Source organism: Pleurodeles waltl, chromosome 5 (assembly GCF_031143425.1).
Source record: "Pleurodeles waltl isolate 20211129_DDA chromosome 5, aPleWal1.hap1.20221129, whole genome shotgun sequence".
Taxonomy (NCBI): Eukaryota; Metazoa; Chordata; class Amphibia; order Caudata; family Salamandridae; genus Pleurodeles; species Pleurodeles waltl.
In genome coordinates this window covers 8,882,855-8,899,452 of record NC_090444.1, presented here as the reverse complement: position 1 = coordinate 8,899,452, position 16,598 = coordinate 8,882,855, and positions in this window count along the sequence as shown.

Sequence of the window (16,598 nt, the reverse complement as noted above, 5' to 3'; positions counted from 1 at the left end):
AGCTCCTCCAGAGGGTCCCTGGGTTTTGCCATCTTGGATTCCAAGTTGGTAGGGAACTCTGGGAGCATCTGAGTTGCCAGTGCCAGCAGGTGATATCAGAGCCCTCCTCTGACAGGTGCTTACCTGTGTAGCTGACCAGCCCCCCTTAAAGGGTTATTTAGGGTCTCTCCTCTAGGTGTTTCTTCAGATTTTGATTGCAAGACTCCAGCAGGAATCCTCTGCGTCCTTTACTTCATCTTCTACTGATGAACTTTGCTACTGGGCCTCCAGGGACTCTACAACACTACAAAGAAGCAAGAAGCCTTCTGCAACATTTTATCTTCTGCTCCTGCCAGCAACTGCAACTATTTCACTGGTCGTGCATCCTCCAGGACAGCCATCTTCAGCCTGCACCAGAAGTCTCAAAGGAATCTCCCTTGGAGTGAAGGAGTCCCTTCCCTGCTTCAGCAGGCCCCTCTTCACAGCAACAACCAGTGGTGTGGGTCCCCTCTCCTGATGAAGTGCGTGGATCCAGCATCACAGGTGGTGGACTGAAGTGGTCCCGACGGTCCTGTCGTCCTACTGTCCAACTTTGGTGAAGGTAAGAGTCTGCCTCCCCATGCAAGACAGTACCCCGTGCACTGTGGTTTTGCAGTTGCAGGTTTGTTTTAATCTTCCCGCGAAGTTCTTCATGCACCATGCAGCTCCAGCACTCCTTCCTGTGCAGCCTCCTGCGTGGTTCTCCGGAGGCGTGGGATCCTTTTTGTAGTGCTGCGTGGGCCTCCTTTTGTACCTCCTTTGTCCCTGTGCTGTGGGACACCTGTGGTTGCTGCCTGGTCTTCTGAGGGCTCTCTCAGATGCTGAGAGCCCCCTCTGACTCCTGGGTAGAGTCTGCCAGATCGCTTCTGGTCCCGGGAAGCACCATTTTCCTCCAACCAAAAGCTTTGCATTTGCCAAGGCTTGTTAGTGGAATCCAATGACGCAAACCAGACTGCAGTCATCCATCTGGCGTGGGACATCTTCTGCACCAACCAGGAACCTGCATCCATCTTCTTGGGTGCATAACTGACTTTTGGTGGTCATTATGAATATGGCGGGAAACTCCGTTGACCGCCGTGGTGACAGTGAACAGAAGATCGCCATTGGCGGTGAACAGAACACCGCCATATAATGATGCCAAAAACAGAAACCTCCAAAAATTCTGCTACCTCCAGCCACCGCCAGGGCCCTTGATGGCGGAAAGGCTGCACACCACAACCCATCCCGCCACCGTCAAGGAGACAAATCCACACCCTCCAAATAATGATGCATAAGTCACTGCAGCGGATAGTGGATATCGAACAACCATTGGGGGTACGGACCGCCACGGCCAGAAAGTGGACCCAACAGCAAGAAATGCACACATTGGCAAATTTGAAACCCACACACCTGACACCCATCCACAACACTACAATACCCTCACATACACATCCCACAATCCTTTGCATCTCCAATAGGACAACTGAGAGTGACAACGCAACACGTATACACTGAACGCAACATCACACAAGTCACACACCCAACCACACAACAGCACTCTCACCAATAATCATACAACACACCACCCACAACACACACCATAGCCCCCCTAAGCACCCCCGCTTCACAGATAGGGAGCTAAGAACAATGGTGGACGAAATACTGAAGGTCAAGCCACAGATCTTTGGGGCACAGGTCCAGCATACACCCATCGCCAGGAAGATGGAGTTATGGCAGAACCATAGGAAACAAGGTCAACACAATGGGAAACCATCCACGCACGAGGGACGACATCCGCAAGAGATGGACAACCTGCGCGGGAAGGTGTGGTCGATGGCATCCAGGCACAACATTGCAGTCCAGAAGACTGGGGTAGGACCCCTACCTACACCCCCCCCAACTACACCGACTGGGAGGAAAAGGTACTGGCCATCCTGCACCCTGAGGGCCTCACTGGACTCACTGGAGGACTGGACTCGGGTAAGTCATCTACAATTACTTCATATCCACCACACCTGTAATGCATGTAACACCCCACCCCTCCAACTACCACCAGGACCACTACCCCACCCAGGCCACAATAACTACATCCAGTCATCCTGCATGCCCACAAACCCACCAACAGACCCAATCCCTCCCCCTGTGCTCAGCCACGTATCCCTGCAAGGAATGACAATGGCACTACTGCACCCTCAATGCACCTCCACATCCCATGCAAAATGTAAGGACAACCCCACAATAGGTCCCTGCATGGCCCAACCGGGGAATAAACAGCACAAAATAGGGCAGAGCTGTGCATCCTTATTTGAATTAGTATTTGTAACATACATGTCCATTCCCCCCCCCCATAGGCACCACAACCCATGCCACCCTGACAGAAAGGCAAGGAGTGCCAGCACCCCACATGGAGACAGAGGCCCCACTCAGGAGACTGCAGAGAGAAGTGTGGACAGTGAGGAATACCCTGGCCCGTCACACAGTCCTGGACTGTCACCCTCTAGCAGCCCCACCCAGGATACCACTGACACCCCTACCATCCAGCCACCAACATCAGCTCTGGCCAAACGACCCACACCAGTGTCTCCAGGCCACAGACTGGTGGACTACAAGTACAGAGGCCAGAGTCTCCATCCTACCAACAGGCAGGATGACGATGGCCCAGTGCAAGTGGGACTGCCAGACCTGTGCAGGGAGCACAGGCACAGGGGGGTAGGCCCAGTGGGGGGCATCAGTGGCCTGGGGAGAGGCCAAAGGATGGATACTGCAGCCCAGGAGGTGATCTCTGAGGTCCTTGGAGCATACCACCATACACAAGACAGGATGGACCAGATCCTGGCCACCCTGGAACAGAGTCAAAGGCTGCAGATAGCCCAACATCAAGAAACCATGGAGCAGTGGAAACAACTCAATGCCACCATGGCCACTATTGCAGGGGTGCTGCAGCACCACTACCCAACCCAGGCTGAGACCCCCCACAAACCTGGAAGCCCCTACCACTGCCCAGGACACAGACCAGCCCTCTACATCAGCAGCAGCAACTGGACTGGTGGCACTGGCAGAGGACACACACAAGACCAGCAACCCTACCCGTGCAGCCCATCACCAGACCCTCAAACGGTCTCTCAGACCCAGATGTGGCACAGGGACACCTGCCAAGACCAAGGCCCCGACAAAGAAGTGACTTTGACATGAACTGTCTCCCAAGTGTGTCACTGTGTCGCGTGGGCTCTCATTATCCTAAATGAGACTACTGAATTTCTAGGTAGCAGGATCGTTCCTGGTGTGGGGGACTGAGTCTGACCCACTTAGAAAGACCTCTGTCACCCTAAATCCGGTTTTGCTCCGGCTAACTAGCAGTGCCTCATCTCTCCCATGGGGAAGGGATGATTGGGCAGCCGAGCGCATGACATCTTGGGAACTTCTCAGGGAAGTCGTGGTCACTCAGATCCAAACCAGCTCTCTCTTTTACAATATGATCTCATATACAAATGACAAAGGTAGTTTGAGTTTTATAGATTGTTTTAATAAAACAACTGTATTTTAGATATTAAGGCGTGAGCCGCAATAACCAGAACCATACAACACAGTAGGATTGAAATAGTCACGAGGAGAGTGAAACATAAGAATAATGCTATCATGGTGTTAATAAATTCTACTCTCTCTCAGTTAGTTCTATTTCGAGCACAGCATGTTAAGCTTCCAACTTGCCTTTTAGATTCCCTGGGAAGCCATCAACCCTCATACCTGAGAAAAGGCTTGTGATCTGGTTCAGCATCTGCAACAAGGCAGTCAGCGTCTAGTTGTGGTTCCCTGGTCGGAATCTCCCTCTTCCTTGTATTAGGACAAGGAAGTGTTTTTATAACTAACATGTCAGTGTGATCACAAAATGTCCCTACGTGAGAATGCAAAAGACTAAACTCCTACTACGTCTATCGGCAATGTACCAGACTGTATCCTTGACTGAAGCACAGAGTGAACAAGAATGTGTTATTGAAAACTCCAGTGCTGAAGTAGGCTAAACAGTGTGATATAAAAAATAAAACAAGACCGTAGAACTGGCTATTTCAAAAATAACAGTATGAAGCTGAATAAAACGCATTTAGAGCAAAGTGCACAGAGGCTCTATGCTGCGAGCAAAGGAATAAAACACATCCAGGGCAAAGTGCACAAAGGCCTAACGCCTGAAGCTAACGCGCAAAGGATACATAAAACTGACCACACTACAACTGTGCTACCATCCTCACCCGCCAATAGCAACTTAACAACTTGCAAGGGACATATGGACTTATACCCACTGCCACCAATCGCTGAGCCCATGTACCTAGTATGGACATCCACTATTAGCCCACTCCCTATCACTGTACAGCGCATCAATGCATTTGTGACACCAAATAAAACACATGTACAAAATTCAGATGTTCCCTGTCATTATGTAGAATCATTTGCCACATTATGCCAATTTCATAATCAGACCTTTATTGCAGGAATGGTACCCCATGCACAACATCGTCTGGAGTAAGCCAAAATGTACATATGCCACCTAATTTTACAGCTAACAGTGTTAATGACTACAGACCCCACATCCCCAAACAAATGAGTCAGACAAACATTATGCAGTGCAGACAACATCATCAGTGAACAGTACCTCATAGTCACTGGAAGTATAGTTGGATCAACTGGTTCCTGGAGTAGACATCTTCTCCCTCTTCATCCTCACCATCACTCTCATCCCCTCTCAGAGGAAGGAGGTCTGGATGTACAGCACCTTCTTCCTCCAGTAGGGGGATAGCTCTCCTCACAGCCACGTTGAGCAGCATGCAGCAGGCCACCACTATTTTACACACCTTCTCAGGGCCATAGCACAGGGAACCCCCAGAGAGATGGAGGCAACGAAATCTAGCCTTCAGGAGATCTATAGTACTCTCAATCACCCTCCTAGTATGTCCATGGGCCTCATTATAATTCCTCTCTGCATCTGTCCTGGGATTTCTCACAGGTGTCAGGAGCCATTGCATGTTGGGGTAGCCAGAATCACCTGCAAAAGTGGTTGAAACAGGGCTGTAACAAACTGCCATTATTTGCAGACAGCCTGGCTGTCAGCTATGTACTGATCTAGTGTCCCACACACTTACCTATGAGCCATCCTCTGTCCCTCTGTAGTTGTTGCATCAAGTGTGGGACACTGCTGTTCCTCAGGCCAAAGGAATCATTAACTGATCCTGGAAACATGGCATTTACATGTGAAATGTAGTGGTAAGCAGTGCACACCAATTGTATGTTCATTGAGTGGAAGTTCTTCCTGTTCCTGTACACCTGTTCCAGTAATCCAGTAAAGCACACAGGTCATAGATTGTTGTAGATTGAGTCTGTAGGTGACAATGATGTGATGTTCCACCATGGTCTCCAAATCAACAAGAGGTCTGTACACAGATGGGTCCCTTCCTCGCCACATGGGTCTATACCTATGGGGAGGAGAGAACACATATGAGGGACACATGCAAAACATGTGTGAGTATAACTGCTGTACAATACGTAGGTTACACACACAAGCGATGTATGATGTACAACTTTAGGGACATGTAGGCAGTGATACATCTGGACTGATGTGAGGAACAGACACTCATGCGGCCAGGCGACTAAGGGCTGGGATTTGTAGTACTGAATGGGGCCCCTGAGCAGGAAATATGTATGTGGTGCTAGCAAAATGGCAGCCTCCTGCAAACCAGATATGAAGGAGTGGAAGTGACCTTATTCCGCTGGTGGTTGTTGTCATGGTGTAAGGCGGTGTTCACCGCCATGCATCCATTCATTGGTTTACATGGTTGTCAATGGGGAACCTGGGCCTATCACAATCACAGGCGGCGGTGACGGTGAACACCGCCGCAGAGCGTACTTCATGTCGTCACCCTAATTTCACTTGACTTCTGGATCCCGTACATGCAAGTACTCCACTGAGTGTGCTGCTGTGTGCTGACTCTGGTTACTCAAATGGCATGAGTCACAGGGGAAAGAGCCCCGGCCTTCACCAGGGAGGAGCTGGAAAAGCTGGTGGACGGGGTCCTACCCCTGTATGCCAAGGTATACGGGTGACCAGAGGAGCAGGTGAGTAGGCGGTTGCCTTGCATGGATGTGTGTGATGGTGGCGGATGCCTGCATGCATGTGTGTTCGGTATTTAATTGCACAGGCATAGATTGTGTGGCAAGTACTGTGAGTGAGATGGTGAAATGATCCTGTGAAGTGTCCGTCCCATAGGGGACGTATAGTCAGCTGTATCACATGGCCATATCCTGAACTCTGTTTTTTTATTCTGTGTGTCCTATACAGGTCAGCACCCATCAGGAGAGGGGACTCTGGCATGCCATCGCCAGGGAGGTGCGGACCCTGGGGGTCTACCACCGGCAGAGCACCCACTGCAGGAAGCAGTGGGAGGACCTGTGGTGCTAGACCAGGGAGACCTGCGAGGCCCAGCTGGGTAAGTCCTCCCAACAAGAAAGGGGTGCTCGTTCGACCCTGACCCCCCTAATGTGCCGCATTCTGGTGGTGGCATATCCAGATTTGGATGGGCGCTTGAAGGCTGCACAGCAGCCACAAGGGGGTGAGTATCAACGCAGTTTGAAGCCTCTGTGATGGATGTGTTTGGGTGCTGTAGTATGTATGCTGTCTAGTGACAGGCACTCTGACAGGTGTCTACCAGCAGTCCTGCCCCCAATGGGCACGGAAATGATTAGGGGCAGGTTTAACAGTTCATCAGGTCCGTGTGTCATGTGGGAAATGACTTGTATGCTGGGGTAGTGGTCACTAGTCAGGGGCATAGTCATGACTATTGTTGTAGGTGCTGCGTGTATGTGTGTAAGCTGGATAGGACTGTGTGTGCACCAACTATGTACATCCATTCAGGTATTTACAGATTTCTTTCATGTTTTGTCTCCCCACCTCTGTACTCTTGTGTTGTCTAAAGCCCAACGCAGAACTGAGGGCGGTCTTGGGCGGGTGGTGTCAGGAATTCTCAAGGTGCCTCCTGCATTATCTGTCAGCATCCCCAAGGATTAGGGTTAAATCATATCTCTCTTCTTGGTCAAACCTTCATGTTTCTAAGTAAACATAATGTGCTGTGTTACACAATTGGTTTTATCAATGTTTGTTTTACCAATGCTTGTTTGCTAATTTGAGCAGGTGTAGACATGTGCTTCTAATTGGGCGTGGTGTGGACATGTGCTCCTAATTGGGTGTGGTGACTCATCCACATGTGGAAACTCAACTGCTTTCCTGATTAGCTATAAATAGCAGAGTGAAGCATGCCTCCCTGCTTGGCTTTGTTTTGCTTCCCGATCTCAGCATCTGACTTGGCAGTCCAGCCCCTGCTGTCATCCTCGTATTCAGGACTTTTGAGGCAATTCTTTTCTTCGTTCCTGTACCAGCTGACACCAGGTATTCCTCCAGCACACCGGAAAAGACTGCAGCTAAGTGACTAGCATTCTCCATGGAGTTTGTTCTTTGAGTGCTGCACTTTCCTAGAACAGCTGGTGTATTTCAGACCTCGTACTTTGGCAGAGTACTTATCTTAAAGAGACAAATGCATTTCTGAACATTCTACATTATTATTGTAGTTACTTGCCTAAATCTGCTTCAGGAAATCTGTTTGAGCTCAAATACTACAAAAAGTGACAGTACAATTTTAAAAGAGCATTTACGTGACTTTTCTTTCTCTAATAGCATAACTCTTGCAATTTAAATTGAACCATTCATGCCTGTGTTTCAGGTTTGAGGAATTTGCTTTTTGAATGTTTTTTTTACACATAGAGTGAAACCAAACCAAACTGTGCCACCCTAACTGTTTAAACCCAGAGTGGACATTTGTATTTCTTGGATTGTTTTGTTCCTTTCAGTTTAACCCTATGCATGCAGGAAAGTTATATGTGATAGACAAACAAGGGCATTAATTATTTCTTGTGCATGATTAGTGCAACCACAGTTCTAATTGTAGTGTGCAACAGTGAATCTCTGTGAAGCCAGCCCTAGTGTCGCAGTACTTATTGTTATGGTACTCAGTTTGGGTTTTTGGTAATGCAGTGTTAGTAATTGTGCCAACAGTTATTATTATCCAAGAAAAGTGCTGGAGCATCCCGGTGTTCTTCTACCGCTTCCGTGCCCATATCAGAAACAGAGATTCAGTTAAAAGGAAGTTGAATGCACTAACTCTACTATCACTCTGTCAGCAACGACCTGCCCCCTTGAAGATACAGGGTGCCTGGCTGGACCGGCAAGACGTGGCAGTGTTTTGTCTCTTTCTCATCCACTCCCCCTTTCCTTTTGTGACACCTGCCGGGGTTTCTGTGTCCACCAGGAAGTGCAGAGAGGTGTTCCAGGAGGTCGGGGGCATACCATCGCCCCTGCAGACATCCTGCTTTTCAGGTGAGTGGTCCGCTCACGACAGGTGGGGCCTTCCCGTCGGCCTGTGGGCGGCCCCTTCCGTCGTTGTCGGCACTCCTATGCTGGCGGTGTGTGGATTTCACGCTGGCTATTTCTCACGTGCTTCATTATTTGGCGGTCCATACCACCATCCTGTTGGCGGTAGTTACCACCACCACCGGCGGAGCAGTGATTACCACCATGTTCATAAGGAGGGCCTTTGTCTTCTCACCGGTGGTTCCACTTTTGCACCTTCATCCGGGTCAGCAGGGCTTCCTGTTCTTCCTGGACTCTTCAGTGCTTCTTGGACTTGGTCCACTTCTTCCGCAAGTCTTCAGGTCCAGGAATCCGTTGTTGGTGTCTTGCAGTCTCTTCTGGTTCTTGCACAATCATCTTTTTTGTTTTCTTGTGTGTTCTAGGAAAGTTACTCTGATTTACCCCTGCTTTCCTGGGCTCTGGGGTGGGTTCTAGTACTTAACTTTGGTGTTTTCTTACACTCCCAGCACCCCTTAACACACTACACTTGCCTAGGTGGGAACCCAACTTTCACATTCCACTTTCTTAGTATATGGTTTGTGTTTCCCCATTTCTAACTATTGTTATTATCACTAATTGCACTATTGCCTGACAGTTCTTGCAACCAATTCTGCATACTAGTGTATATATATTGTGTTTTACTTACCTTCTAAGGGGGTACAGTCTCTAAGGTATTTGTGGCATTTGTGACACTAAAAATAAAGTACCTTTATTTTTGTAACACTGAGTATTTTCTTTCACGTGTGTGAGTACCACTAGAGAGCCTGGCTTCTAGACACTGACTACATTTCACTAATAAGGGATAACTGGACCTGGTATAAGGTTAAGTACCTTAGATACCCACTACAAACCAGGCTAGCCTCCTACACTGTGGTATAAGGACTATTTTGATACCTTGTGCTTTGCCTATTTACTCAGTTATGTGTGATTTGTTCTGAAAGGCCATCTAGGGTTCATATCCAGAGTTTTGGGGACATTTGTGATAGTAAAGTTTAGAGTTTGTTATCAAGGATCTTATGTTCATGTGGTTTATTGTTGACATTTTGTTTCTTTCATCATCAATACTGCCTGGGGGAGGACAAGTGGAGTTTTTGGGTTGGTTGGAAGTCAGATGCCACTGGCCTTAGAGGTTTGCAGCCCCCGAAATTTGTGTGCATCAGGTTTATGGCTTCATGTGGGACAGGAGCTTCCACCACTTGTACACACATTGCAGGGCAGTTTTCTGGACAACTTGTGAATAAAAGGCCTCTACTTCGAGTAGTTATTACAATCTCCCATCTCACATTATTTCTACTTCTATTCAGTGATTTTTTTTTTAACATGCTGATGTTTAATAAATGAACATCTGCTGAAAGTACTATCTGAACTCCTAGATGCAAACTTTCTTTTTTTAAAGAAATACTTTTTATTGGAGTTTCATTTCTTTAATGTGAAGATCCGGTTACAACAGGTCAGACAATATAGAAAGAGGAGACAATAGCCAGTCGTATCACAACAATGGAAGAGTAAATGGCAGGGATAGGCCTATACATGCTACACAAATGAAAATGAATACAGTGTCTCACTAATACAGTCCTAAAAAGTGGGGAACATCTGGAATCAAGCCCCCAATGGCGCACATCTTTATAGTGCTAAGTACTGTAAGAGCTAAACTGAAGGATCTTGAGCGCTCCATAGAGGTGGATGTGCAAAATAGAGGTTTCTTTTATCTCACCCTTTTATCTTAAACAGGAGTAAATAAAAAATGGAAAAGAATTGTGTAACATGAGAGGTAACAAGGAGAAGGGGGCACGAGCGGGAGAGGAAAGTAATCATCCAGGAGAAAGAAGGAGAACACGGGCTGGGGATACAGGGAGTTTGGGGTGATTGGGTTGAGGCCTGCAGGAGCTCTGGGGCCCCTGCTCTCAACGGCAGGAGGAGAGGGGTGAAAGAACAACTCTGAGCTGGCACAGGGGCTTGTGAGCATCGCAGTGGGCTGGGAAGAAAGGGGGGGTTGTCTACAGTCAGCTCCTTAAACTGGGCTAGGATGGTGTCCCATGGACCTGCTATGTGGCATCAGCAGAGTCTCTGTGCTTCCTCCCAATGTAGTGCAGGGCTTTCTGCTCACCCCACTCTGTTCCATTGGGGAGGTGTTTGAGGCAGACCCACCAGTGTATGGTGAGAAGATACTTAGATAGCAGGAGAGCAAGATTGGGGTAAGCATGCCTGCACTTTCTTATTCTTCCTCCTAGGTAAGATACCTATTCGGTGGCCTCCCAAGAATTCAACATTGTGAGTTCTGTAACGGTGTCCAGTGTGGAGTGTATTGCATGGCAGTAGTTGGCTATACCGGGGCCAGAGTTTATGCTGGAGGATAGCCAAGGGGCCTGGCACCTAGGGAAGGTGAGACTGGGCCCGGGGAACATGCGGTTAAGTCGATAGGGCGTGAGATATGCTCAGTGTAATACCATGTACTGAATATTTTTTAAACTTGTGTTTGTGAAATTGCCTTGGGAGGCACCAGCGCTTTAGCCCATTCAGTGTCATGTAAGGGTCACGCCAGATCCTCTTTCCAGACCTGACGAAGGTGTGTCAAGTGGGTCCCCTTGTGTTCCTGAAGTGCTTTATAGAGCCATGTTACTAGATGACTCCCTCCCACCAGTAGTGTAATAGGTGTGTCCGATGGCGTGAGTGGTGGGTTTTCATCCACTGCACCCCACTGAGTTCAAATCATTGCGAGGAGCTGCCCATGTAATAGAAATTGGCCCAGATGGTTGGCACAATCCATTCGCAGCTGAACAGATGTGAGGAGAAAGGTGTCTTGGAAGAGGCCACCCACTGTAACGAGAGAGCTATTGTGCCACACTCTCAGTTGGTCAGCCATTAAATGTCCCAGGGGTTCTGGGAGATCCAGGAGGGCGATAGCAGAGGAGTAGAAGAGTAACCGTCTGGTGAGTTTGTTGACTCTGATGAGGTACCTCTGGGCCTCCCAAACATGAAGGGACCTGGAGCAGTGGTACTTAATGGTAGGGAACAGTAGTTGGTAAAGAATATGCAGGGGTTGAGGCTCATCTCCAGCACTGGTCTTGTATAAGTTTACATACACCAGCCACCGAGATACTCACTGAAGCTGTGCTGCAAAGTAGTAGGACTCAAAAGATGGGCACTGGGGCTACCCTGTCTCACAGGAAGCTGTAGTTTATTTAAAGCCACCCTGTGTCATTTACTATCCCACAGTAAATCCCCCAACATCTGATCCAGGTCCTGGACGAATTGTCTTGGAGGAACACCCGTACCTTGACAAATAATAGAGAAGGCAGGGGAGGACAGTCATCTTAGAAAGTGTGATCTTGCCTGTGAGGACGTGTGGCAATTGCTGCAAGAAGCATATTTGAGACTTGAGGGCCATAAACGCCTCCATAAGTTGCTCTCAAATAGATCAATCAATCATTTGTAAAGCACGTCACTGTCACCCCTGGAGATATCTGGGTGCTAGGATGCAAGGTTTCTGTTGAAGAGCCAGGACTTTAGTCTCTTCCTGAACTCTGCCAGTGAGAGTGCAGTTCGGAGCGGAAGAGGTATTGTTGGAAATGGCCCTTTTTGCAGGGTTATCCCTAAACTTTGTGCCTTCTTCCTCCTATTTTATCAGGTCTGTTTTTGCTGGTTTATTGTCTCTGTGCACCATACTACTGCTAATCAGTGCTAAAGTGCAGGTGCTCCCTATCGAAATTGTACTGTTGATTGGTTTATCCATGATTGGCATATTTCATTTACTGGTAAGTCCCTAGTAAAGTGCACTAGAGGTACCCTGGGCCTGTAAATCAAATGTTCCTAGTGGGCCTGCAGCACTGGTTGTGCCACCCACATTAGTAGCCCTGTAACCATGGCTCAGACCTGCCACTGCAGTGTCTGTGTGTGCAGTTTTAAACTGCCAATTCGACTTGGCAAGTATACCCACTTGCCAGGCCTAAACTTTCCCTTTTTATACATGTAAGGCACCCCCCCCTAAGGTAGGCCCTAGCTAGGCCCATGGGCAGGGTGTAGTGTATGATTAAGGTAGGACATGTACTGGTGTGTTTTACATATCCTAACAGTGAAATCGGTTTTCACTGTTGCAATGCCTATCTCTCTCATAGGATAACATGGGGGCTGCCTTTAAATGACTTTAAATCGCAGATTTCCTTTGGGAGCAGATAGAAATATGGAGTTTAGGGTCTCTGATTTAAAAATACATCTTTTAGTGAAGTTGGTTTTTAGGTTGTTAGTTTGAAAATGCCACTTTTAGAAAGTAGGCTTTCTCTTGCTCAATCAATTCTGTGACTCTGCCTGTTTGTCGATTCTCCGTCTGGGTCATTTTGACAGTTGGGCTGTTTACACCTCTCATGGAGGCATGGGTTGGTGGGTGCTTTGGAGTGAATGGATGACCTGATGGTTGAGGTGGATTGAATGGTGAGCAGTGCCCTCATGGTGATCATGCTGTTGTTGTGCGCTGGAGGGTCAAGAGAGCTGAGGTTGGTGATCGTGGGTTGGAGATCAAAGTTGTTGTAGATGGTACAGTCTTGCTGCGGGAGTAGTCTGAGAGAGGTTTGCAAAAGTCTTGGGAGGGGTGCATGGGATTCTCTGTGGCTGCTAGGTTGGAGTATTCTTTGAGTATTTTGAAAAGTTATTTTGTGCGGTTGAATGCTGATTCGATGTGGGTCATGATAGCTGCTATCTTGGCCTCTTTGAGTTGTCATGGTAGTTGCTGAGGGCGGCTTTGTAGGCTTTTCCATCAGAGGGATTCCTGGTGGATCACCATTGTTTCTCGAGTTTGTAGCAGCTGCTCTTGATGGCTCTGAGCTCCGGAGTGTACCAGCTGGCATTTGTAGAGGTTTTGTTGGTTCTGGCTCGTTTCAGCGAGGCAACTTGAGTCAACGCATTTGGTGATCCAAGAGGAGAAGTTCAGGATAGCCTGGTCGAGGTCTGAAGAGGCATTGGGTTTGGATGAGCAGAGGGCCTGTGTCCACTGTGATTCAGTTATTCTGCTCAAGTTGCTGTAGTCGGCTCTGTAGTTTTGGTGGTGGTGTGTGGGGCAGTGGTGAAATGGATGATGACGTGGTTGGACCAGGAGAGTTCTGTGACATGGCTGAATCTGACTCTGTTGCTGGAGGTGAAGAGGTGGTTGAGACTGTGTCCGGTCTTGTGTGTGAGTATGTTGACTACTTGGGTGTGCCCTATATTGCTTAAGTTCTCGAACAGGTTGATGGAGTTGGCATTGTTGGGGTCGTCGATGTGGGAATTGAAGTCGCTGAGTAGAATGTAGTCGTTTGAGTCGATCGCTAGTGGTGTGATGATGATTGGGATGGCGTCGTAGAAGGCTGGTCGAGTCCTGGGGGGTCTGTGTACAAGAGTGCCTCTCAGGGTACTTTTGAAATTGGTTGGTAGTGGGGAGTTGAGATGTTTCATGAGGGGTGAGGTGTCGTCGTTGGTGCCGATGCATTGAATGGTGTTCTTAAATATATTGCGATGCCCCCGCAATGTTTTTTGGTGCAGTCTTGGTGTGTGATCTTGTAGCCGTCGGGTGTTGCGGTGGTGATGTCGGAGTTCAAGGAGGCACAACCGCAGTTGCAGCAGCTCTTTTCTGCCGAAACTGCTGCTTCTCCTGCAGCACCAAGCCACCAGCCCACACAGGACCCAACCTGTGTCACACCCACCCATAAGGCCATGGTCAACCCGGAACCGCTCTGATGTATCCTGCTGAACGCTGAACACTGCAAGAGAAGCAGCAGATTCAGCAGGTGAAGGGTCCTTCAGTAGCTCGAGGGGATGTGGTGCAGCAATTGTTATGGTGCCCCGGATTTATAGCTCTGAGTTCCTCGGTGGAGTAGAGGTGGTCAGCTGGTGGGCCAGGGTTCCTGGTGCTGGGCACGGTCCAGGTGTGGACGGGCGCAGACAGGCTTGCCTTTGGTATTGCCTGTGGTGTGCCTGCTGTGTGCCCACGCTGTGGCCTCCATTAAGTAGGTACTAGGAGGAGGGCGGGGCGCTGGGTAGTGGAAGGCAGGTAACGGCAGGAGGAGGGAAGATACCTCCAGGGGTGACAGCAACACGCTCTACAAATGACTGATTCATTAGATCCTCCTGCAAATGTTATAATCGAATGCTGAGGTACCTGACTGCCACAGTGATCAGGGACAAAGTCTCTCCACATAGGTGTATGACATGTAGGGGTGCATCCCACCGGCACAGAAAGACGCATGAGTTCCCTCCAGTTGACCCTAACACCAGCTACCTCCTCGAAGCTCCATAAAATTGAAGCAATCGATTCCATGTCGATGGCCACATCCTGAAGGTATAGTAACAGGCAGTCAGCATACAATGATACTGCGTGAATGGTGTCATCTAGAGGGATGCCCCATTGATGGTCCTCTATCTAAAGATTGTAAGCCAGTGGCTCCATAGCTGTGGTGAAAAGGATATGGGGCAGCCCTGTTAAGTTCACCCGCTGATGAAAAAGGGGGGATCGGGGGAGATCAGGCAGCCTACTGGTTTGCAGGAGGTTGGGTTGGTGTACAGCAATTTTGTGTATGCCAGAAGGTGCTCATAAAGACTCCCCACCCACTGGACCTCGATGAGGTAATCCCAGGATAAAGAATCTGAGACCTTTTTGAGGTCCCACGTGAGACATGCCGTTTGTGGATAAGGTAGGTAGGTCTGATCCTTGATGTGAAAGACGCATCTGATATTCCTGGATGTGCTGCTGCCCGGGGTAAAACCATTTTGGTCTACCTGGACAATGTTGGATAACATCTGGAGATATTGTTGAGCCAGCACCTTACCATGAATATTATAATCAATGCAAAAGATTGCTGTGGGCCGATAAGAAGAGAGAGGAGTAGGATTTCTGTCAGGTTTCAAAGGTAGGGAGGGGGATTCATAGGAATTCCTGTAGTGGATCATGAAGTGTACCAGTAGTGAGTGCCTCATTCTAAATCCCGACCAGCTTGAGGGCAATGTGAACTGAGAAGTGGTCGCAGTACTCTATCGGAAGGCCATTTAACCATGGGGTCTTGTTACGAGCCTTTCTTCACCTCAGTCAGTTCATCAGGTTCTTTGTGTTCAAGAGCATTAATGGAGGACAGAGAAACATGCTATGATGTCGGGAAGTGATTCGGGAAGCACCCTATGCAGTTCTGAATAATACAAACTGAACACCTTAATGTGGCAGATTGGGACCACACAATAATACCAGTGACAAGGGTAATTTCAGTTATCGGAGGGGCATGTGTTTTATGACAAGCCAGCCATGCAAGTAAACAGCCTGGTTTGTCTCCCATGGCATGAAGTCGAGCTGTGTATTCCGTAAAGGTATAGTCGCGGAGGGGCTCTAGGAGAGTTGCGTGGTCTACCTTAGTGGTGGTCAGGGCCTGGAGTGCGATTTCATTCAGGAGGGCTCCATTGCCGAAGTCAGTGAGTGTTTCTTCGGCATCTCGAAGACCTCTAGTCAGTTCACGGTGAATTCAGCCACCTTTTGAGTAGAAAAATCCCTGGTGATTTAAAGGAATCCAACCTGATGGTGCAAGTCGTCACTGTGGCGTGGTTATGGGCAAATTACTGGCTAATGTGAGTCTGTTGTGCCTCATGGAATACCGGAACATCAAGTGTGTCCTTGGATAGCTTATTCCATGTCCACTATGTGGGCGGCATGGTTGGAGAGCATGCAGCCAAGTTAGTCAAAGTGTGTGAGTCATGGGATCAGGACAGGTGAACACAAAAAGCTGTCCAGTCGAACCTGAACATCATGTGGGACTGAGTACTGGAATGCAGGCGGCGATGTGGGTGTGAGTCCTACAGGTGCTGATGAGGGACCAATGAAGGGCCCATCAGAAAAAGGGGGTCATTACAACATTGGTGGTAAAAGCCGCTTACCGCCGTGCAGAAGACCGCCAACACACCGCCGCGGCAGCGGAATTCCGCCACGGTCATTATGACCCACAGCTCGGAATCTGCCAAAATCCAGACACCCACACAAGTCCGCCACACCAAAAGTCAGTGATAAACTGGCGAAAACAAAACCGACACCGTCACGCCAACAGGAATACGCCCACACTATCACGAATCCACACGGCGGTCTTTCAACCGCGGTATTCCATTGGCGGTACACACCACCGTGCTCAAAATACACACACATTTACAAAAC